Source organism: Blennius ocellaris (assembly GCF_963422515.1).
Source record: "Blennius ocellaris genome assembly, contig: SUPER_21_unloc_1, whole genome shotgun sequence".
Taxonomy (NCBI): Eukaryota; Metazoa; Chordata; class Actinopteri; order Blenniiformes; family Blenniidae; genus Blennius; species Blennius ocellaris.
This window is the reverse complement of record NW_027662311.1, coordinates 700,384-715,990: the sequence shown is the minus strand read 5'-3', so window position 1 is coordinate 715,990 and position 15,607 is coordinate 700,384.

Genomic DNA, 15,607 nt, shown 5'->3' with positions numbered 1-15,607 from the left:
TACCTGTTCTCAATACGTTTAGAGGCTCTTGTGTTTTAGGGATTAATTGGGGCGACACGTGCCATCACTTTTTTCTTTTTACTCAATGAGTGATTCATGCTGCCAGATACAGCCTCTCATCAAACATTCACATTTATTCTGGAAAAAAACCAACATTAAAACTAATGAGGAAACGGGGTGAGAGAGAGAGAGAGAGAGAGAGAGAGAGAGAGAGAGAGAGAGAGAGAGAGAGAGAGAGAGAGAGAGAGAGAGAGAGAGAGAGAGAGTGAGAGAGAGAGAGAGAGAGAGTTTTAGAAAAGATGGGCACATTTTCTTGAATAGAAATTGAAAGCTTTATTTGTATTGTGGTTTTGATTCTCTAAAAAAAAAAAATCAATGTTAGACACCTGATTGGTTACTGAGTTTTGATAGTTCAAAACTTGCTAAGTGCAATTTGTGTCTGCTGTGTATAAGATGTGTCAATACACTGAGCAGATGACACTTTCTATTCTTTCTTGTCATTTTTTTATGTTTTATTATGGCCAGGCAAGAGTAGAGGCACGGCTTTTCAGAGGTTGATGGACTCTGTGCTGCGCGACCTCGCTTTCGTTTCTGTTTACCTGGACGACATCTTGGTGGCTAGTTCTTCAGTTGAGGAGCATTTTTCACACCTAAAGCAAGTTTTTCAGCGCCTTGAGCAGGGGTGGGCAATTATTTTTCCGAAGGGGCCAAATGAGAAGCAGAAAATATTGTGGAGGGCCTTGCCAAAAGTTTAAACTCTATTCTGCATATGAATTTTATTTCTAAATTGAAAGCAGTAAATGGCATTGTTTACACATGCTGGTAAGTGTCTGTGTTATTATTAGGTAAAGAGAAAGTGAGGGTTATTTTAACAAAAAAATTTTTTATTCAGTGCAGTTATTCAAAACAATTGTAAACATGAAACATTTGTAACTCTTTTTTTAATTACATTAACCAAAAACACTTTTTTCTATTAAGACATCACAATGTCTTTGTATGCCAAATATCATTAACAAGATATGTCACATTATGATTGTCAAACTGCCAAGCTGTGCAGACAAAAAGTAATAGTGAACACACATTTGGGTATTTTCTTGTTCAGTGAGAGAAATCTAGCCTTTGCTGCCCTTTAACGAGTGCATCAAAGTCAGGTTGAATGTCTGAGGTGGAGATGCGAAGCACAGCTGACAGATGATCATCAGTAAGAGAGGATCTGAACCTGGATTTGGTAAACTTCATTACTGAGAATGTTTGTTCACATATGTAGGTAGATCCAAACAGAACCAACATCTTCTGAGCATGTCTCCTCATGTTTGGAAAGTTCTCCTCCTTAAGAGATGAGTAGAACTCCAGCAGTGATGCTGACTTAAAGTGCTCTGCCAGTACTGTGTCAGACTGCAGGTCAATGAGCTCCAGCTGAACATCACTGGGTGCATCATCTACTCTGCAGGCAAAGGGAGAGGAAACCAGGTGCATTTCATCCTCAATGTTTTTACAATCATCAAATCGCCTTAAAAACTCACCATGCAAATCTCCTAACATGGATGAGTACCTGCAGAGATGATTAGCTGATGGTCTGACTTCTTTAAGGGTTTGCATGTGAGTGAGAGTGTTGTTCTGTAGTTGACTTGAAAGAAACAGCAACTTTCTCATAAAAGCCTTCACCAGGTTATGCATGTCATGAACGAAAAGGCCCTTGCCTTGCAGTTTAGTGCTCAGTTCATTCATCAGTGCCGTCACATCAACAGCAAATGCAAAATCTGCCATCCAGTTCATATCTGAAAGCTCGGGGATGTTTTTGCCTTTCATCTCACAAAACTCTTGAATCTCTGTTTTCAGGTCCCAAAATCTTTTTAGCACTTTGCCCAGACTGAGCCATCTGACAGCTGTGTGGTACATGATGTCACCATGTTCATTCTCATGCTCCTCTAAAAGTGCAACAAACTGCCTGTGATTTAATGCTCGTGCCCTGATAAAGTTAACCGTTTTTGTTACAACATCAATAACATGGTTAAGTTTTAGCACAGACCTGCACAGTACATGCTGATGTATAATACAATGTATCAACACTAAATGATGCTCTGTGCCGAGTTCAGTCACTTTATCTTGGATCTGTTTCAAAAGTCCGACATGTTTTCCTGTCATATTCGGACAACCATCAGTAGTAACGCCTACCAGTTGGTCCCATTTCAGTCCAAGCTTGACCATGCATGCATCGACCTCCTTGAACAGATCGTTTCCCGTTGTCGTTCCTTTTATTGACCTCAATGCTGCCAGCTCCTCCGTAATCTTGAAGTCCTGCCTTATTCCCCGGAGAAACACCAGTAACTGGGCAGTGTCACGGACACCACAGCTCTCATCCAAAGCCAAAGAGAAAAAGTCAAAACTTTCAACTCCACTTTTGAGCTGACATTCGAGATTCTCCGCGATTCCTTCCACCCTTCTGGTGACGGTTCGCCTGGACAGCGGGACTTTTTCAAATGCTTCTTTATTCTCAGGGCATATTAGCGCGGCAGAGCCCACCAAGCACTCTTTCACAAACTCGCCAATCCGAGAACGGCTTGCTGTTTTTAGCGATTTTGTGGGATATGACGAAGCTGGTCTTGGTCGCTGCATCCCGGGCTGTGTGTAGTTTGCTAAAACAGCCTTGTTGTTTTGCTAGCTTTGCTAGCAAGTCTTCTGATATTCGCGCTCTCTCAGCCTCCGCCAAGTGTCTGTATTTCTCCGCGTGTTTTGTCTCATAATGCCGACTCACATTGTACTCCTTAAACACGGCGACGTGCTCTCCACAAACTAAACAGACGGGTTTACCACCGACTTCAGTAAACAAATATTTAGTGCTCCAAATCTTCTTGAAATTTCGGCCTTCAGCATCCACCTTTCTTTTCTTGACGTGCCCGTATATCATTGAGGGGCGACAATCACATGCACTGAGAAGCCGTCGGTGGGGAATCCACCGCCGCCATCTTGTTTGGCCATTTTGATCCGAATCACCACCCCAGCGCCACTGTTGGTGGGAGGCAGTACTACATGCAATATGTTTTGTTCCGACGCACAATTACAGCGTCACTGTCGGTGGGAGGCAAGAGAACATGATCCGCAATGCAACCGTGCTCCTCCAGACTTGAAACCTCGCCAGTGCGGTATAAAAATGGCGGTGTACGGCCGCTGACATGCTTGTTTGTGGACGCCGCCATTATTACTCACGGTCAGCGCCATACTACTCTCAAAACGCAAACCTCGCCAGTGCGGTATCACAATGGTGGCTTATGGGCACCGACATACTTGTTTTTGGCCGCCGCCATGCGTGTTTGTGGTCGCCGCCATATTTAAAAGGACAACTGATGTCACTGCTTCAGTTACGTCACGGTTTCATGGATCATGTTCAGTTTGAAGAAGCACAAGAACACTGGAGAAACATCCAGGTAGATATTATGTGAATAGAGCTCAGAGTGTTTATAAGGTCCAGAGCCAAGTGGATTGAAGAGGGAGAATCCCCCCCCCCCATCATATTCCATATTCAATATCTCTCTGAACCTATTTCAACAAGACACTGCAGCTGGAACCACATCTGTAGAGTTCAGCTACTAAACTGATCTGCCTTCTTCATTCATGCAGTGACAATGTGTGGTGCATTAAGCAAAACTAACTACAAAAATGGAGAGTAACTGTAGTTACTTCAGAGTAAATGTCCATGACAAACCTTCAAAAAGTACCTCTGACAACTTTAAAAGAATAAAACCATCCATGAATCACGTCATTGTTCTTTATTATATATTAAAAGCACTTTTAAAGACAAAACCAAACAAATCCACATGAGCAAGCGTGAGCAACTGTGGAAAGGGAAAAAGTCCCTCTAACAGGAAGAAATCTTTGCAGAAACCAGACTCAGAGGTGGAGGCATTCTGCTGGCCGGTTAGGGTGAGAGGATAGAGGAGAGGACAGACAGATAGATAAAAGATACACTCTGAAAATTGGGACAGGAGACTTCAAACCACTATATTGATAGACATCCGGCAGGGAGGATGAGAGCACAGACGACAGGAGCTTGCTAGAACTTTCTCCCACTGGCTATGGTGACCTGTGCTTGAAGCCTTGTGTGACCTTCAGCCATCAGGATGTTGATGATGATCTGAAAAAGATGGACAAGGTGCATGCAGATAGGTTTCAAAAGACACAAAATATTGACCACTACTTCTATGATGTCCTCCATTGATTGATCATCTTAATTCTGGAAGCATAACATCAAAAATGTAATCGATGAGTCTCAGGTCCCCCTTCTTGATTTCCATGACCTCCTCCATCTCTTTCAGCATCTCGAAGATCTGTTGCAATACAGACGAATAAAAATAAACAAACTGAGCTTATGTTACATAAAAAATCTCAAACTTGATTGATGAGTCATAGGAGTGTTCTGCATGCAGACATGCGACACTCAATTCCTTTACGGTCTCTGGATCCGTGGTCAGCACAGATGCTGTGTGCATTGTTGGGTGTGCATATGAATGCTCCATGCCCACGCATTCGCTGCTACGATGACGTGACATTCTGATTGAACACTGCGTCTGAAAAAATATTTAAATCAGAATCATTAGTATTTGTTCAAATGTACTGATCTCTCATTGATGATTGCAAACTGACAAGCATCCAAGTGATTCATTGCAGTATGTTATATATAAGATATTCAATCTCCCTCACAACCATTAAACTTTCTCTAATTTGGATGCTCTGATAATAACACAGAAATCCCAGTCAGGTTGTAAAAATCCAGTAATGCAGTATGATAAAAAATACCAGTACGGGTCTAAATAAACCAACACATGGAACAAAGATAAAAAAGAGCAACATAAACTTTGAGCTGATCTTACTTGAATTGCTCCCAACATACAACGACTCTTCCTCTCACTAATACTGATATAATGACACCTATCAACCATGTCCTACTTATTAGTGCAGGCTGATGCACACCGTTTTGAGGCTTTTCACCCACGTGACAAAATTCAGCCATTTAGGACGTAAACGCAACTAAATGTTGTGATGAAACTGCAGTTAGCAGGAGTGATAAGTGAAGGCACACAGTAAACTGTGAGTTGTCTGGACGGAGAAATAAAGCAGCAGATATGTGGACAGACTGACACAGTTGGGGAGAGATGAACATATCTGTTCCCTCATGGAAGGTTGTGAAGCTGATCTGGCTCCGGTCTTCCAGTGCGAGTATAAACATAGTCTCTAAATACTGGTATAACTCCACCTACTATTTCGTTCTTATTAGTGCAGGCTGATACTTTACACATAGAAAAAAATGCAATTATTTACCTTAGCAGAAGACAATCCTTTACTCTGTTGAGCTTCGAGTACACGTGTGAAGAAAACAATGCAATGGGAACAAATGTGCGTTTGAAGCGCAGCGCACAGTTTTTTTCCGGCGAGTGGGTCCTCCAACGTCACTTCCGGTGGGTGGGCCTCCGAAAACGTAATTCCCGATGTTCCGCGGGGTCTGATACGTCACTTCCTGTATGTCGCTACAGTAAACGTCACTTCCGGTACGCATATTTTCAAAATGGCGGCAACCGGTAAATAAGTATGGCGGCGCCCGCAACACCACCATTTTTGATTCTCCACCGACATCTCTTGCATGCACTGATTGACTTGTTTTACGGGTTACGTATACGACGTACGTAGGTTACGTACACTGTACATAAATAAACAGGCTTCAAAGTAAAAGCATTTCCGTTTTAATTTATAGAGCCGATGGTTTTAGTCCACACATTAAAATTCGAAAGAAGCTTTTGTTTTCTTAATTCTAAGCAACCTTTCGCGGGCCGGTCAGAATCGGGTCACGGGCCGCATTTGGCCCGCGGGCCTTAAAATGCCCAGGTCTGGCCTTGAGGAACATGGCCTAATTGTCAACCCTGCTAAGTGCCAGTTTGGTCTGCCTGTGATTGACTTTTTGGGTCATCGTATTTCAACTCAGGGTGCCATTCCATTGCCTTCTAAGGTGCAAGCGGTGACAGATTTCCCTCGTCCAGCCTCGGTTAAGGCCCTGCAGGAGTTTTTGGGCATGATTAATTTCTACAACCTTTCATATTGAGATTACAACTATATACCAAATAAAGGTTTTATCAGCTCTATCAATTACAATGGTCAAATTGTCTCAATGGCTACAGACAGAAAATCGTGGATTTAAATCCACCTGGAGGTGTTTGTGGAATTAACTTGTGTGTGCATGTGTTTCCTCAGGGTTCTCTGGTTTTCTTCCATAGTCCAATTAAATGCATGTTAATGGTAATACTAAACTGACTCTCTGTGTATGTCCCGTGGTAGACTGATGACGTGTTCTGTTTCTTTTGAAACGTATTTTCAGTGACGGCCAGACCAGACGTCAATATGGACGTCAGGAAAGACGTCTCAAAAAACTTTCATTCAGGCTCTTCTGAGGAAGTCTTCTGGATGTCTAGAGACATCGTCTTTAGTTGTGTTCTGGACCTACATGTTGACACAAAGAACAGTGGCTGTGTAAAACACATTGGTTACTGTGGAACTGTGCTGTGTATTCATCAACAACATCTCACATGTTGGAAGATAAACAAGAGCACGGAGCAACATTTTATCAAAAATAATTTATTTATGAAAAATTATTCATTAGAATAAATTGGTTATTTATCAAATAATAATGACATTGGGCCACCACCAGCTAAACTGGAAATAGTTAATGCCAAAAAAAGTGTTATTTAAATTGATTTATGTTTCTCTTTAGATATAACAATCTTGAATAACAGGGAAGGTGTGAGATTGGAGCGCAGGCTGTTTCAAACCAGTGAACCAGGACCGCTTGACCCCGTCAGCTAGAAAGGGTATGTACTGGGTTTCAGAAGATGGCAGTGCCTCGAAGTCAGTGGGGACGCGCACTGGGTGGATGTCTGTGACTCCCCCCCCCCCCCCTTTTTGTGCGAGTCCCTTGCGAAGATCGTGTGATAATCGCGGGAGACCTCCTCATACAAATGCATCTCCTTGTTTCTGTTGTGGTAAAGTGCGAGCCTCAGCAGAGCGTTGCTCGGTCTTTGACTCGAAGCCTGAATAAGGTTCTTCTGGTACAGACATGGTCTGTTTACCTGAAATGTCTGTATTCTCTGGTTGAGTCATTGGAGCGTGCACAACCATGTCACCTTCGGTGCTCGGTTTTGTACCCTGAAGAACCTGTTCAAGGTTAACATGGTGAGCGCTGGTGATGGTTTTGGTTGTGGAAATGAGGAGAGTTGTGTCATGCGTGTCGTCGCTGGTGAGGGACGAAGGCAGATTGTCAATGAGATGAGAATTAGTTCAAGATTGTGGAATGAACTGTCAGTTAACATCTCTAAAGGTGGAAATGCGGTCACTTTAATCTGACCAGGTGTCAGATTTTGGACCCGTGGGTTGGCTGAACGATTGCTGTTAGAAGCTGGGTGGCCTAGTTCTTAGCCAATGGGAGTCGGGCTGACGACTTGGGACCAAAGGCGCCGTTTGGTGGCAGCGAGTCGGTTTAGGATGTCCTGACCAATAAGCAGTTCTTCTGTGTCCAGATCAGTGACGTGGATGGGATGCGTCGCTGACATGTCCTGCAAAGCTGTTGACCCAGACACATTGAGTGATGTGGTGCAAGTCCTGAGTGAAGCCTCGGTTGTTTATGCTACACTCTTCCACCTGAAGTGGCTTTCCTTAAGTGGCATGCGCAAGCGTGGTTCTAGCAACCCGTGCGAAGGTGTCTGAACACATGAGGGGGATTTCTGACCCAGTACCAAGCAGTGAGAGAGTGTCAACAACCCCTACCACCACTGAAGTGTATCTGTGGTTGGCATAGCCAAGATTACCCAAGAATGTCAAATGGGCCTCTTTCACCTCCTGGATCTCCTCCTCCTGCCAAAATGAACTTTGTGTGCGGAGGGGAGGGGCCAAGTCATGCGGTCAGGGGGAGCCAGGTCCCTTCTTACCAGGCGGGTTCAGGTGCTGCTTCACCACTCTGATGCAGGTTTTAATCCACTGTGGGACATCTGCATCCCAGTTGTTTTGAGTCTGACCTCAGCCTCGGTTTTTAGACTTACCTCTCCTCACCTGAGACCTCAGGACACCTGCATCACCATCATAGTTTTCACCTGAACGGTGGTGCAGCTCCCACACCATCTGCGCATGTTTGCGGAGGTCTTTCATGGTGGGGTTTTGGTCCTGCAGAAAAGGGCGACATCGATCCACACACTGTTGTGGAGGTTGTTAACGAAGAGGGACTTAAAAGTCTGGTCTTTGTCCAATCCTGGTGCATTGTGGCCTTGGAAGTAGGCAGCCCTTAGGCACCTATAAATACTATCTGGGAGTCTCCGCCCCCTTTTGAGTGATTGTAAATGCACCAAAGTTTGCAGAGGCAGGATCATTGTGCAGATGATCCTGCTTCCCTAAGTGCATGACAGAGGGCTGAGTAATGGTCTCTGATGGCAGATGGGAGGGACTCTATGTAAACATGGACACTCCTGGATGTCATCTTCCAGAGAAGCGTAAGCTTCTCTCGGGACGAAGGATGAGGCAGGTTGAAGAGGCAGCGTTCAACCTCCACCAGGTTGTCCGCTACACGAATCTCTGGGTTGTTTGGTTCGAACTGCTCTATGTCCTCTGCAAGGGACTCAAGCTGGCTGGTCCAAAGACCAGGTACCCTTGGGATATCGGAATGGTCAGAGTCATCTGAGCTAGAACATCCTGGTTCTCTCCGGTGGAGAGAGTGAGGGAGCTGATAGCACTGTCAGGTGCTGGAAAATGACAATGTTCCTTCTCCTGAAAAGGAGTGAAAGAGCTGCGAGACCACGTGGTGGTGTGGCTGAGAGCACTGATATCCATCAGTGTGTCATAGCAACTCGCTGTTGAGGTTTCTTCTCTCCTGTGTAGACAGGCATAGAAGACCGGCGACAACAGTCTTCAACTGGGTCATGTGGCTCCCGAGGTATCTTTGCTCTGAGCACGCAGTGTCTCTGACGACTCATGGTAGGAGTCACGCAAAAGCTGTGTTTCGAAAAGTGCGAAAATGTTGTTAATGCACCTGTGGCTTTCACTTCTGTAGTCTATACAAATTGTAACCTCGCAACTGAAACAAAGTGTTTTTAGCACCTTGGGTGAGCAATAGTTGTGTTAGTGTACATTTATCTGGGTGAACTTGAATAGTGAAAGTACGAGTTTGTCCTAATGAAATTAAAACTTTATTCTAAAAACATACTCAGTATCTCGTCTGAAGCATCTTTTCGGCCACAACTGATGAAAAGACCATAACAGTCAAATCCAGCATAATAAAAGAGGTTGAAACTGCTTTAACCTAATAAACACTTCATGTTTAAACTTGAATTGAAAAGTACCAGTTTGCTCTAAGGAAATAAAAACTTTATTCCAAAATTACTCTATATCCCGTGTGGAGCATCATTTCGGCCACTCCTGATGAAATGAAAATAGCAGTTACTCCACCAAATAAAACTGGTTGAAACTGCTTGAACCTGATAAACAAATCATTTAAAACTTGAATAGTTAAAGTACTAGTTTGTTCTAATGAAATAAAAACTTTATTCCAAAATCACTCTATATCCCGTGAGGAGCATCATTTCGGCCACTCCTGATGAAATGAAAATAGCAGTTACTCCACTAAATAAAACTGGTTGAAACTGCTTGAACCTGATAAACACATCATTTAACCTTGAATTGAGAAAGTACTAGTTTGTTCTAAGGAAATAAAAACTTTCTTCCAAAATTACTCAATATCCCGTGTGGAGCAACATTTCGGCCACTCCTGATGAAATGAAAATAGCAGTTACTCCACTAAATAAAACTGGTTGAAACTGCTTGAACCTGATAAACACATCATTTAAACTTGAACTAAGAAAGTACTAGTTTGTTCTAATGAAATAAAAACTTTATTCCAAAATCACTCTATATCCCGTGTGGAGCATCATTTCGGCCACTCCTTATGAAATGAAAATAGCAGTTACTCCACTAAATATAATTGGTTGAAAGTACTTGCAACTGCTAAGTCCATCATGTTTAAACTTGAATTGAGAAAGTACTAGTTTGTTCTAATGAAATACAAACTTTATTCCAAAATTACTCTATATCCCGTGTGGAGCATCATTTCGGCCACTCCTGATGAAATGAAAATAGCAGTTACTCCACTAAATAAAACTGGTTGAAACTGCTTGAACCTGATAAACACATCATTTTAACTTGAATTGAGAAAGTACTAGTTTGTTCTAATGAAATAAAAACTTTCTTCCAAAATTATTCTATATCCCGTGTGGAGCATCATTTCGGCCACTCCTGATGAAATGAAAATAGCAGTTACTCCACTAAATATAATTGTTTGAAAGTGCTTGCAACTGCTATGTCCATCATGTTTAACCTTGAATTGAGAAAGTACTAGTTTGTTCTAATGAAATAAAAACTTTCTTCCAAAATCACTCTATATCTCGTGTGGAGCATCATTTCGGCCACTACTGATGAAATGAAAATAGCAGTTGCTCCACCAATACAACTGGTTGAAACTGCTTGAACCTGATAAACACATCATTTAACCTTGAATTGAGAAAGTACTAGTTTGTTCTAATGAAATAAAAACTTTATTCCAAAATCACTCTATATCCCGTGAGGAGCATCATTTCGGCCACTCCTGATGAAATGAAAATAGCAGTTACTCCACTAAATAAAACTGGTTGAAACTGCTTGAACCTGATAAACACATCATTTAACCTTGAATTGAGAAAGTACTAGTTTGTTCTAATGAAATAAAAACTTTATTCCAAAATCACTCTATATCCCGTGAGGAGCATAATTTCGGCCACTACTGATGAAATGAAAATAGCAGTTACTCCACTAAATAAAACTGGTTGAGACTGCTTGAACCTGATAAACACATCATTTAACCTTGAATTGAGAAAGTACTAGTTTGTTCTAATGAAATAAAAACTTTATTCCAAAATCACTCTATATCCCGTGTGGAGCATCATTTCGGCCACTCCTGATGAAATGAAAATAGCAGTTACTCCACTAAATAAAACTGGTTGAAACTGCTTGAACCTGATAAACACATCATTTTAACTTGAATTGAGAAAGTACTAGTTTGTTCTAATGAAATAAAAACTTTCTTCCAAAATTACTCTATATCCCGTGTGGAGCATCATTTCGGCCACTCCTAATGAAATGAAAATAGCAGTTACTCCACTAAATATAATTGGTTGAAAGTACTTGCAACTGCTAAGTCCATCATGTTTAAACTTGAATTGAGAAAGTACTAGTTTGTTCTAAGGAAATAAAAAGTTTCTTCCAAAATTACTCTATATCCCGTGTGGAGCATCATTTCGGCCACTCCTGATGAAATGAAAATAGCAGTTACTCCACTAAATATAATTGTTTGAAAGTGCTTGCAACTGCTATGTCCATCATTTAAAAGTTGAATAGTGAGAGTTTAGTATGTTTCGTGAAATACAAACTTTATTCTAAAAACACACTCAGTATCTCGTCTGAAGCATTTTTTCGGCCACAACTGATGAGAAGACCATAAGCAGTCAAATCCAGCATAATGAAACTGCTTCAACCTGATAAACACTTCATGTTTAAACTTGAATAGTGAAAGTACGACTATGGTCTAGTAAAATACAAACTTTATTCTAAAAACCAACTCTCAAGCTCCTCATCCTATCTCTAAGGGTGCGCTCAGCCACCCTACGCAGGAAGCTCACTTCAACCGCTTGTATCCGGGATCTCGTTCTTTCGGTCATGACCCATAGTTCATGGCTGTGGTGGAGGCAATAACTCGGGTCTGGGAGGAGTTTGGAGAGGCCATGGAAGAGGACTTTCGGTCTGCCCCGAGGAAATTCTGGCAAACCGACTCCATGCTCCGGGAGCATGGAGTCCGGGGCCCTTCATCCCTGCAACATCGCGTGACGCGGGGACGGTACCTCTGGACAGGCAGAATGGGGTCGTGGTCCCTCTCTTCAAGGAGGGGGATCGGAGGGTGTGTTCCAACTACAGAGGGATCACACTCCTCAGCCTCCCCAGGAAAGTCTATTCCAGTGTACTGGAGTGGAGGGTCCGGCCGTTAGTCAAACCTTGGATCCAAGAGGAATAATGCGGTTTTCATTCTGGTCGTGTAACACTGGACCAGCTCTATACCCTCCACCAGCTGCTTGAGGGTTCATGGGAGTTTGCCCAACCAGTCCACATGTGTTTTCTGGATCTTGAGAAGGCGTTCGACCGCGTCCCCTGAGACATCCTGTGGGGGGGTGCTCCGGGAGCATGGAGTCCGGGGCCCTTTGTTAAGCGCTGTTCGGTCTTTGTATTCCCGGAACAGGAGTTTGGTTTGCATTGGCGGCAATAAGTCGGACCTGTTTGCAGTGGTTTCACCTGATCCGCCAGTGGCAGACAGAAAAAAGCATTAGTCAAATCTATACAAGAGAAAAATCTATGTTCAGGTGAGAGATGTGACAACGCAGTTTTGAGATGTCTGGAATCTCGTTTCTCTGCACATGTTGCCGGGACCGGCAGCCAGGGGGGACTCGGCTGAGATCCTCAACACCAGCCCCTGGGTACTTCTCAGGGTGATAAAGAGGAAGTGGTCCGAGCCCAGGTGAACGGGTCGATTTAAGGTCGTCGAGAGGACGTCTCACGCTGTTCGGCTGAGTGACAAAGGCTCCCCAGGAAAGTCTATTCCAGGGTACTGGAGAGGAGGGTCCGGCCGTTAGTCGAACCCTGGATAAAAGAGGAACAATGCGGTGCCATCTGTCGCAGTGTACTCTGGCGGGAGAACCACATCGCACTCTTCAGGAGACCTCCATCCATCTGAAGCAAGTTGCCCCTGGATTGGCTGATCCAGGAGACAGCTCCACACGTCAAAGGGCGGAATAATCCCTGTACACCGAAGTAAGAAGAACACAGAGAAGTAGACGGCAGCAAGGGAGGAGGTGAAATAGCGCTCCTCTCTGTTCATGTGACGTGCCAAGTCCATCCATCCATCCATCCATTTTCTGCCGCTTATCCGGGGCCGCGTCGCGGAGGCAACTCTGCTCAGACTTCCCTCACCCCAGACACTTCCTTCAGCTCTTCCGGTGGCACCCGAAGGCGTTCCCAGGCCAGCCGAGAGACAGGGCAACTCCAGAGAGAGAGGGCAACTCCAGAGCAGTGGAGTATCCAGCCCCCGTCGAGGAGCTGGGTTCCGGAGTCCAAGCTGTAAGTGGAGGCGAGCCCGACTATATCTAGACGGTATCTCTCAGCCTCCCTCACAAGCTCGGGCTCCTTCCCCCCCAGCGAGGTCACATTCCATGTCCCAATAGCCAGATTCTGTGGCCGGGGATCGGGTCGTCGAGGCCTCTGCCGTCGACTGCCCCCCAATCCACAATGCACCCAACCCCTACGGCAGCCTCTGTAGGTGGTGGGCCCACAGGAGGGGCAAGTCCCCCGACAACATAGCTCCGAGGGTCATTCGGGTGCTCAAACTCCCCCACCACGACAAGGTTGCAGTTCAAGGGGGAGTCACCACCGTTTAAAAGTTTTGTATGTTGCTATTTGAGTATATGATTGTTGATTTTGCTTACATATGACCTCTATTATACGAAGAGTGCCTCATACTGTATTGACACTAATTATTGACCTCTGGGGTCAGAGGTCAAAAGGGGAATTGAAGGAATATAGTGGTTGAACATTTGTTTTCTGTGTGACAACTGGACATATTGTATTCAGTTGTGTTTCTACACTACTGGGGTTTCTCCCACTGCCCAAGTTGGGAAAACACAGCTATAAATCCATGTTCAGGGACATTCCAAGTTGGTTGGCGATGTCTCCTCAGTGCTCTACTTGCAAAAACATGGTCAAGGTAAGATTGGATCAACAGATAAGAGGTCACTTTGTCCCACAGAACGTCAAGCTCTGAGAAGAACCAGTTTGAAGCAGTTTTGGGAACAAAGGAATAGCAAATTCACTATAGCAACGCATACATCACGAGGAACCGACCAATGTGAGGTTGAGGTGGTGTATGCAAATGTATAAATATGAACCACGTGTTGCAGTTGTGCCCTTCTTCATTGTAAACCTGGCCTGCACACTTGGGTCTGCAAGGAAGAACGGTCTGAGCTCGTATTATGTAATCTGATATATGTATTTTTGTAATCTCTTGTTTGTGTGATTATTAAATTCACTATTGAAGAAATTAACTCTGTTCCTGCCTCTCCCGGATCAAACGAACAAGCAGGAATTCAGGGGAACACAGGAACGAATTCCAACACTAAGCATCTCTACCTAAAGTCAGTTTTTTTTTTTTTTATTAAACCAGCCTGAGCAGCTCCATCTAGAGACAGTAACGTGATTTTCTAAATCAAACCAGCCTGAGCAGCACCATCTAGAGACAGTAACGTGATTTTCTAAATCAAACCAGCCTGATCAGCTCTATCTAAAGACAGTAATGTGATTTTCTAGATCAAACCAGCCTGATCAGCTCTATCTAAAGGCAGTAACACAATTTGTCTAGATTAAACCAGCCTGAGCAGCTCTATCTTAAGAAAATAACATGATTTTTTTCTCAATTAAACCAGCCTGAGCAGCTCTATCTTAAAGGAGTACAGTAGGATTTTCCCGAATTTTAGGAAAGAACCGCCCTCTCCACCTTTTGAAAAATGCACGCAAAGCTCTACCTGCTCCCGAGATGGAACGCCTACTAAAACGTGTGCGAGAGACATGAACGAGCCCAGTTCTCCTCGTGCACGCACTGTTTACAAGTCACAAGTCAGCATCGCTTACACAAGCTCACTTTACAAGAAGATTTGAACTTTTTCCACTAATCAACCCTGGAAAGTTACAATATAGACATAGATAACTTTTACTGGAAGTGATTTGAAATGGATTTCTCCAAATAGAATGCCAAACTTTACCTGTCGAGTAGAAACTTCGCGACTGAAGCATCAGTGGGAAGCCCAACCTGGGCTTTCAGCGCACGCCATCGTGTGAAAGAATCTCCCAAAAACACTCTGGTCTTGTTTCTCTCTTCCGAAGCCTTTCTCTTCTTCTCATACACTTCGAAGACACTTTTTCTCTTTTGTGACCCTCTGCCATTTTCAAAGTACCCGGTGAGAACTGCGAGCTCGCTGAAGGCGCAGCTCACCATATACACCTGAAAGCGCGCATGCGCAGAAAGTGAAAACTAATAGATCCACGCTACCTGGGGACGAGCACATACGACGGCCTTGCGTAATATATCACCAGAATGATTGACAGTTGGGAGTACCAATAGTCTTGATGATCCACCCGGAAAAAGAAAATCCTCCTGTACACCTTTAAGACAGTAACATGATTTTACTTGATTAAACCAGCCTGAGAAGCTCTATCTTAAAAAAGTACACTCAAAAATGAAATGACAGAATTGTTCTTTCAGTGTGACATGATTTTCCTCGATTAAACCATGGTCCAAGTGGAGGAACGTGGGAGCAGTGCTTCAAAGGGTTGAGTGGAAATCTCCACCAACGGCTGATCCCACGTTTCATCGGGCTCATCCATCCCTCCGGACAGGGCCTCACAGCCAGAGACAGGTGAGCCGTTTAGGGACTATTCAGTAACAAGAACTTAG